We start from the raw sequence: 8,806 nt of genomic DNA on the forward strand, positions 1-8,806 counted from the left end.
AGCAGTAAACCAAAATTTTTATGAGGCATGCTGATTGTACAGTTGTGAGCATATTCATTCTCACTGCAATACTAGTATTTATGACTTTTGGCTAAAGATACACTTAGTAAATTGTATTACATTGGAAAGGAAAAGGCCTTTTCATTAACAAAATTCTGCTTTTCCCAAAGGTATCTAGGGAACGTAAAGCTGTGCGCCATGCTTTAAATGGTCTGTAATTGTTCCCTGGCTTCCAATCACTGAAGCACAATAGTATTAATAAAAAATATCTCAGGGGTGTTGTCGGTGGAATGCAATGCCTAGTGAGCTTTTCTGGCCAGATTTGTTTCGCCTACTAGCATTGTTTTTAATCAGTTTCTTGTTTTTAGGCACATGAAACGGGTCACCTTTGCAGGTAATGAGTTACTAGTGATTTTCCCATGATACATTATACAGTTTCTCTGACTCGTTTGTTCACTCAGAATGCAGTACAGATATACATGTCATAAATGCTAAATTAAACTATATATTTTTAATATCCTCAAAACTAATCGTTTGCAAATGGTGCTGTTTTCATATTCACTTGCCTACACAACTTTCTCTGCATAAAGATAGCAGCAGTAATAAAGCACAACGTATGTAACTATTCATCCAGCGACTTCTGTAGCAGACGTGACAGTCACGGCTTGATTGCGATAATGCTGCATCAGATTTCCTTGCCTTGTCAAGTGTTTACATTGAGAAGCTGCAAACATTTATGAAAACATGCCGTTTTACTCAAACTAAATGAGTAATATTGGTCTTACACATAATCAGCATTTTATTTTTAAACTTAAATATATAATTTCCGACACAAAAAACAGGCAAACTGTTTTCGGAACGATAATAATTTCCGAAAGGAACCGCTCTCTTCCCTAGCGACATAACACTGTGTCATCTGCTCTAGCCCCAATATGGCGACTCCTGAAGGAACATTGGTGTCCAGACCTTCCCTATACAGACCTTGTACACGGTAGGTATATCGTGTAATCGGTCGACGTGAACCAGTCGGTAGTACGACATTTCAACACTTGAGGTACTGGTACTGATATGTATATCTTATGAGTGCATTGTAATAGAGGCTTCAGCCGCGGCTCGGCCACTGTTGTATGCCCCTCTCTGGTGTTAGCACTATGAGGAAGATAGTTACCGGAGCGCTTTCGTTCACATCGTAAACTGCGCCACGGGAGCATCCACTGGCCACGACGTTGGACTGGGTCACACTGCGGCCTCCGACAGGAGTTAAGACCTGCAGCATCGGAGTACGTGTAAAGGGACAGAAGGCGGTCATCCGCTGAAGCACACCCCTCCGCGATGGCAATGTTGACTGCTGCCCGACGCACTGGTTAGGCGTGCGGAAGGTTGGTGGTGAATGTTGCCCACTGTTTCCCATCAGTCTCAACTCTAACGGCAGTACTGCGGTTTGCAGCGCCAAATTTTCCTTAGCAGCACATGCTGTTCCCTCAGAGTTCGAAGACGGTCTCTGTGAACAGAGAATACACAATCACCGGTCCTGCCACCATACTGTTCGGCTGCGAACGGAGGACAAGTTGATCAAATCATTGGATAAAAGAAATATTTATACAAAAAATGTCTCGCGTGCGTTGCTATTGAGAGACGACGATGACTTCACATGGCCTACTTTTCTTGACAGGTCAACTTTCTAGCCGCTTCGGCTGTGGCTGGAACGTGTCTAATTTCGACTGTCAGAAGAGGTGGTAGATGTATTCTGCAGTGTCGGTACTCTGAATAATCATTGTTATGCCCTATGTATGGCTTGTTACTTCATTCAGTCTGATCAACACAATGACGGCATCGTCCTGCCTGTGATGTAATTCTGTTGTGGCGTTTCGGACACGCAGCTCTTTCAGTGCGTAGCAGTTAGCTCCTTCTTGTGGCCGCATGACATGTAGCATCAGCAGACCCTCTTTGTTGACGTTGCGTATTCACATGTTTTGCTCTCCTCTTGCGTTACCAAGGGAAAACATCTAAAATTACACTCCATTCCCAAACCTTCTACTTCGTGGCGGTTCACTGCCCCATCCTTCAACAAACCCACCTCGGATTTGGCTCGAGAAACTGTCTTGGGAAACATTACTGTAAAGTTTATTTTGTACGTTTTAGTTAGCCTTCTTTGCTTCATTTGAGCCCCAACCCAATGTTCTTCCGCTTAATCTTTACTTTACAACGTCACCCCTCAGAGTTTAGCTCACTAAGTCACTTATCTTACTATTATTTATGTTTTATGAGTCATTACTTAAACAACAGCATAAACTTATACTAGCACCCACACACTTAGGTTTACAATCTCGTTTACTCTTCACTTAATTAATAACATTGCTCTTACGCTCCGTTAATTATTCCTTACTCACTGCAAGTAATCTAATCAACTTCACACGTTTCTACACACAGACATTACTCCATTACATCATCATGTAACAAACTAGTAAAATAGAATTCCATAAACTCTTACTCCTCAGCAATTCATCAACTGAAAATGGTTCCATTTAATTATTTCTTACGTTCGGCATCTTTCCTTGTCTATTAGCTAGATTTTTTTTGCCCGCTGTTTTCCGAAACTTTTGTCTTTGAAACAGAACATACGTACTTAAATCTACACTTATACAGAAACTACTTACAGTACTACCACATACAATATATTGGTCAGCAGTTCCAATTACGTCTCTTATCTTACTACTGACAAATTTATTACACCTTGCAATGTCATGCTCTTTTATGTTCCAAAACCAACTTCTTTGTGGTCCTCGGCACTGTCCCGTGTGCACTGACTCTTAGTGACGTCGTACCCAGTTTACGTTGTTCTGCTTTCCTGTTAATAGACCATTGCGGCCATTTAGCACTTGCAGTTGTCTCCTTCGGCTGAAACAATATCTCCCAGTGTTTGTGCGTTTAAGAATAATTACACGACGTTTCTTCCTACCCTCATCACATACATCATAGCAAGTATCGTCAAATTCACTCTGATCCTCAAACACATATTTCTAAAAGGAATATTTTGGCTTCAAGCATTTCTCCCCCATCTTCTCTTCTTGCCTTCCAGCGCCACCAGAAGTGGGACGTATCTGCATCCTTCGGAAATAAAGGCGACTGTACTGCAACATTATCCACAACATACGCAACACAAGGAACATCATCAATAGCTTCCTGTGCATTCTGCATAGGATACATATCCATGAAAATGTGTTTGAGTATTCCAGTATTTGAGAATGAGGGCACTCATTGATTTTCAACAAACTTTGTACACAATTTCAAAGCTTTACGAAACTTTGTGTCGCTCATAACACCCAGAAAATGATGAAAGGAAGAAAGTTAATCCTGTACTACATGTAATGAAACGGTCACACTTCTTTACTACAAACTGTATTCGCGGCACATTTTACAGACAGTATTCATGTATACCACTAACTGTGCCACCAAAATTACATCATTGTGCGACATATAATTAAGGAGATATGACGTCAAATACTGAAATGCATGAAAGACTGTTGCATCATGCATGGCGACGTTTTAATTTATTGTTTCTTTATTACTAACTCTATTCGCAACACATTTCGAAGACACTATCCACGTATGTCGCTGAATATACCTACAAAAATATGTCACCGTACGATCCATAGTTCAGGATATATGACGTCATTAACACTGACACTCGTGGAAACCTGTCACATTTTGCATGACGTTTTTCTTTATTACTTCTTCACTAGTAACTCTGTTCACAGTACATGTCGCAGAGAGTACCAGATACACATCTGGATGTTCCTGCAAAATTATATCATTGTACGACACATAGCTAAGAACGTATGTCATCGTAAATATTATGCTGCGTGAAAATAAAACTGCAGGACGAAATTCTGATTCACTTCGACTTCACTTGTTTCCGTTATTGAACCCTACATTTGTACTATCGCTTCCCACATTCTTGTTGCGGTCTGCGGTTCTTTGAAGTTCACGTAACGAATCCCTATATTCTCTATTTATTTCCGTCTGCGTAGCGGCAAATGGACTTCTGCGTTGTCGCCTAGTGTGATGAGACAAGTTCGATCAGAGTCCTCTCTGTAAGGAGAGAAAGTGTTTCAACCACAGTTTGCTCTCAGGTAAGCTTTGAACTTCGCAGTTTTGTATTTTACCTACTGGCGCAGCACCATCCTACAAAGCCATCTGCCCTTCCACAGTTACCACTATCCCTTCAACTGACTTTGCCGTATTTCCTGCCCCTAAGCTAATTTATTGCTCACTTCTTCATGCCACTGATTCACTATTTCTGTCTCTGTCATACTTCATTCATTTCCTTCTCAATTTTGTCTGTGGCCTCTTTGCTTTCGGCAGTATACGGATCTAGTTTATCGTTCTGCGCCTTAGATTTTTCCGCTAAATCAGTATCTGGAATTTAATATTCTTTTTTTATGATTCTAATCCAATACCCTGCGGTTCAAATATCTTGCCAAGATTTTCACTCTGCGCAGGGAATTGCTGCATAATTAGATTCTTGAAAGCACTAAAGACCAATACAGTGGTAGTACGTAGGCCTGTACTATATAATGTTGGTGACCTTTCAGGTTTAAGGGACTCGCTCCGTGACTCCCGTTCCGCTCCAACTGGAGCCTCCATTAAGTGCAGGTCATCTCTCTCTCTGCAGATATCCCCAAGGTTATCGACCCTTACGTACTGTTTGCCCGGTGTCTGAAGCTTAGTTACCCGCTCCGCGGAACTCTATTCAATCCTCCGATAAATATGTATCTTTTTGAAAACAGGACTCGACGTCCCTCTTGCTGTCGTTCCTAACCATGTTTTCAGCTTGCTCACGAGTCATCTCGGTACAGCCCTTCGTCTGCGACCCTGCGCATCTATGCATATCCAAACATAAAATAAGACCATGACAAAACTCACTTTGAGTACCTAAATGAAATTATTTGCCCTAAATTAACCAATGTAGCATTCAGGAAAAATTCGCTTAGTCTTTTTTCCCACTGTTACTCACTGAAATTCTAACTATATAAAAATTGACAAACATATAAAACAAACCCCTAAATTGCATAATAAAATAGCAACGACAAACGCTGTAGTACGACATTGTATGTCAGCGGAGTTTTACCCAAGACATTATTTGTGTGATGCCCTGCAAGAGAATTTTTATAGGTTATGCATTTCAATAAATGTAACGACAAGTCAAAAGTTCAACGATATCAAGAAAATCCTTGCAGGCGTCGCCAGACAGATGATTACTTTTTTTCTGTTGGTATATGTTATCCGTTTTGATGCTGCCTATCGTCTGATTACTGATTCTTAAACTGAATTTTTCAAATTGTACCGTATGTCCACCTTATTCCCATATGCCATGGACCTCTTTTCTTGAGCAGGCACTACCTTTATAGTTGCAAATTCCACTTTGTACAATGTCATCTGAATTCATTATGAGAATTGAAATGAATTTGGCCCGATGATTAATCTGCAATTACATTGTAACCTCATTATAAGGACTTGAGCACGACTCATCATGTAATTAATTTCATTAACTGTGTAAAAGAAAATTTTGAAGCGGGACAGCTGACCAATCACAAGATATACTTTTTGAAAAGTGCAGGACAACTGTTGTCTCCAGCCCACACATACCAAAAGCCAACTTTGAAAATTAAAAATTCACTCGATGTTTCCACGCTTCTACAACAAAACTCAAGACAGCTATACTGACCCTACGATCCCATGATCGCACATGCACTCCAAATTGATTACATATTCATACATCACAGCGCTAAACGTGACTATGGACAACATACAATGCTGAGATGCTGTAAAAGGGAATATAATCTACATGGTTGGTTCCCTGCGTCGATTTTTCTCAGGTATGGCCAAATTACACGCGAAAGGCAGAAAATCAATCTGCTGAATGTGCTGAAGTTGTGGTAATCCTTACAGTAATAATCTCATGAAAGGTGGCTCATAAAAACGCCTTTCAGTAATATCTCTGTGTATTTGTTTACGGTGTAGTCAATGAAGTGCATTAGGTGCGGTCTGATGGCAGTGGATGGGCGTCTGTGACTCGGTAGACACATAGAGTTCAATGATCTCCCTACAGCGCCTGTAAAGATCACCAAACCTTTTTGGTCCCAATAACGATGATATACAGGATGATTATGATGAATGTAGACGAACTACAGAAAACAATTCTTCATAGGTTAAGGAGCAATAAAAGGCATATTGAGATATGGCTCAAAATGGGTTGCAAGGGAGGTACACTCACTTGTAGAGGGAGATATAAGGTCTTTGGTACTGTAGGCTTCAATAACTGAAGGCACACATGAGAATACACTAGGCAAGTGGGAATATTCTGTCAGTAATAGTGATTTGACTCCACATTCAATAGGGCAAGGAGCTCGAGCACCATCATGTAGTTTGCATATTACCTTAGTACCACCAAAGGTAGGTCTTCTAGCAGGGGAGGCAGGGTCATCACAGGAAGAGCAGATACGTCTCACCTGTGAGGGTTCGTGTAATGCTGACTAATCACATTAGGCGATTGTGAATAATCACAGCCATGGTGAGGTTGAACTGGTGCCGATGGGTCGTTGCCATCATACGATGGGGGTTCTCCACAGCAAACAGTTTGGTGTTGTGAAGGTTGAAGATACTGCTCCTTATGAAGGTAGCCACATCTGTGAACAGATGACAGAAATTCCGACACCATGCCGGCCCGTGCAATGAACCAGCTACAATACTGTCACAGTGAATGCAAGTGCTAAGGTAAAAAAAAAAAAAAAGCACTCCGTCGTCAGGCCACAATTGGCCCATCGGGACCATCCGACTGCCGTGTCATCCTCAGCTGAGGATGCGGATAGGAGGGGCGTGTGGTCAGCACCGGAGCCGCTATTATTCGGTCGAGTAGCTCCTCAATTGGCATCACGAGGCTGAGTGCACCCCGAAAAATGGCAACAGCGCATGACGGCCCGGATGGTCACCCATCCAAGTGCTGGCCACGCCCGACAGCGCTTAACTTCGGTGATCTGACGGGAACCGGTGTATCCACTGCGGCAAGGCCGTTGCCCGCTAAGGTAAAAAGCGCCTGCACGTATTCTAAGTGATACTGATAGCGCCATTTGTTATGGAGAACGTCCCATACAGGTTTACCCCACGCTAGAGTGCCACCTGCATAGTGCAGATACCGGGGTAAGTGTCAAAGATAATTTGTGTCCACCTACAAGTAGGTGTATCACCTGTGCAACGCATCACCAGTCATATGCCCAAGTGCGAATTTTTGCTATTTATCCTGCTGTTTGTCACCATTTATCATGAGGACATCTGAAGGGAGTTTGCGTAAAAGGAGAAGTAATTGAATTCTAGTTATCTGCATTCATTAATACATAGGACGCTGTGAGGCCATCAGCCAATCACGGTGCTCAGTCAGATACGTTAGTTTCAGTGATGGAACAAAGTCCGAAAATTAAGGAGAGATAGGATATGCTTCAATTCATAAGTAGCTGAAAGCCTGTGCCAGAGAGAATGTCCAGTCTGGATCCAACACCCCAGCAATTCAAAATGGCTCTGAGCACTATGGGACTTAATATCTGAGGTCATCTTTCCCCTAGACTTAGAACTACTTAAACCTAACTAACCTCAGGACATCACACACATCCATGCCCGAGGCAGGATTCGAACCTGCGACCGTAGCAGTAGCGCGGTTCCGGACTGAAGCGCCTAGAACCGCTCGGTCACAACGGCCGACTCTCAGCAGTTCCCAGCAGTCTACACGTGTGTTCTCTCCCATGTTCTCTATTAACTACTCACAAAAAAGATGCTGGAGGCTTGTTTGTCAGAATGTTCCACTGGAACAAACAATGAAACGGTCCTTCTCGGTATATAGGTCACAACGCACTGTACTCGAACATTACAGACGAAAATATAACTGAAAATTATTAGAAATAAGAGCAGCAATTTTTAGTACCCACTACATCGGGCAACTGATCTGCACATACCTGTCTCTTCCATTGGCCCTGGTATAACGGGGTCACCTGTTCCTGAGTTTATAGCCTGATCATATAAATTTGGCAGACAGGATTACAAAGATTGCTTAAAATTTTTTTTACTGGGCTTACCAGTAGCCGGATGGTGGTTTGGTGGTGGTCAAGAGCGTGAGGTGGTAGTATCAGTGTTCCACAGCTGTTGAGTAGCACGAGCAACAGGTATTGTCAGGTACCTGCAATACTAGTACGACCAGCATTAGAGAAAGCCTTATGGAAAATGTTACAAATAAGTATGGCCATGGCTACTGAGGCTAAGCTTAGCAAGTAATATTTTGTTTCAATTCTGTCAGTTAATTTTAATCAAAAAATTTAAGCATTAAATATGAAAGATGTATAAGCGCATCTGTATTCAACATACAAAGATGCAAAACTTATAGTATCATTTAATTGTAAGGTTAGTTAGCAGTAGTAGTTGTTGTTGCTGTTATAGTCTTTAGTCAAAGGGCTGCTCTCCATGTTACTCTATCCTGTGCAAACTTCATCATCTCTGAATAACTACTGCAACCCACATCCATTAGAATCTTCTTACTGAATTCATCTCTTAGTCTTCCTCTACAATTTTTACACCCAACATTTCCTCCAGTACTATATTAATGATTCATCAATATCTTAGAATGTATCCTATCAACCGACCCGGTTCTGTTAGTCAAGTTGTGCCACAAATCCCTTTTTTCACTAGTTCCTTTCGGAACCACATCATTAGGTATGAGATGTACTCATCTAACCTTATGAATTTACTCGTAAATCTGTAT

The 8,806-nt window shown here is 41.7% G+C and overlaps 1 pseudogene; it reads right to left on the minus strand.

Moving 5' to 3' along the window:
- Positions 1–6,960: 6,960 nt before the first annotated feature.
- LOC126185446 (5S ribosomal RNA) lies at positions 6,961–7,078 on the minus strand (annotated as a pseudogene).
- Positions 7,079–8,806: the final 1,728 nt, after the last annotated feature.

Source organism: Schistocerca cancellata, chromosome 4 (genome assembly GCF_023864275.1).
Source record: "Schistocerca cancellata isolate TAMUIC-IGC-003103 chromosome 4, iqSchCanc2.1, whole genome shotgun sequence".
In the NCBI taxonomy this organism is placed as follows: domain Eukaryota; kingdom Metazoa; phylum Arthropoda; class Insecta; order Orthoptera; family Acrididae; genus Schistocerca; species Schistocerca cancellata.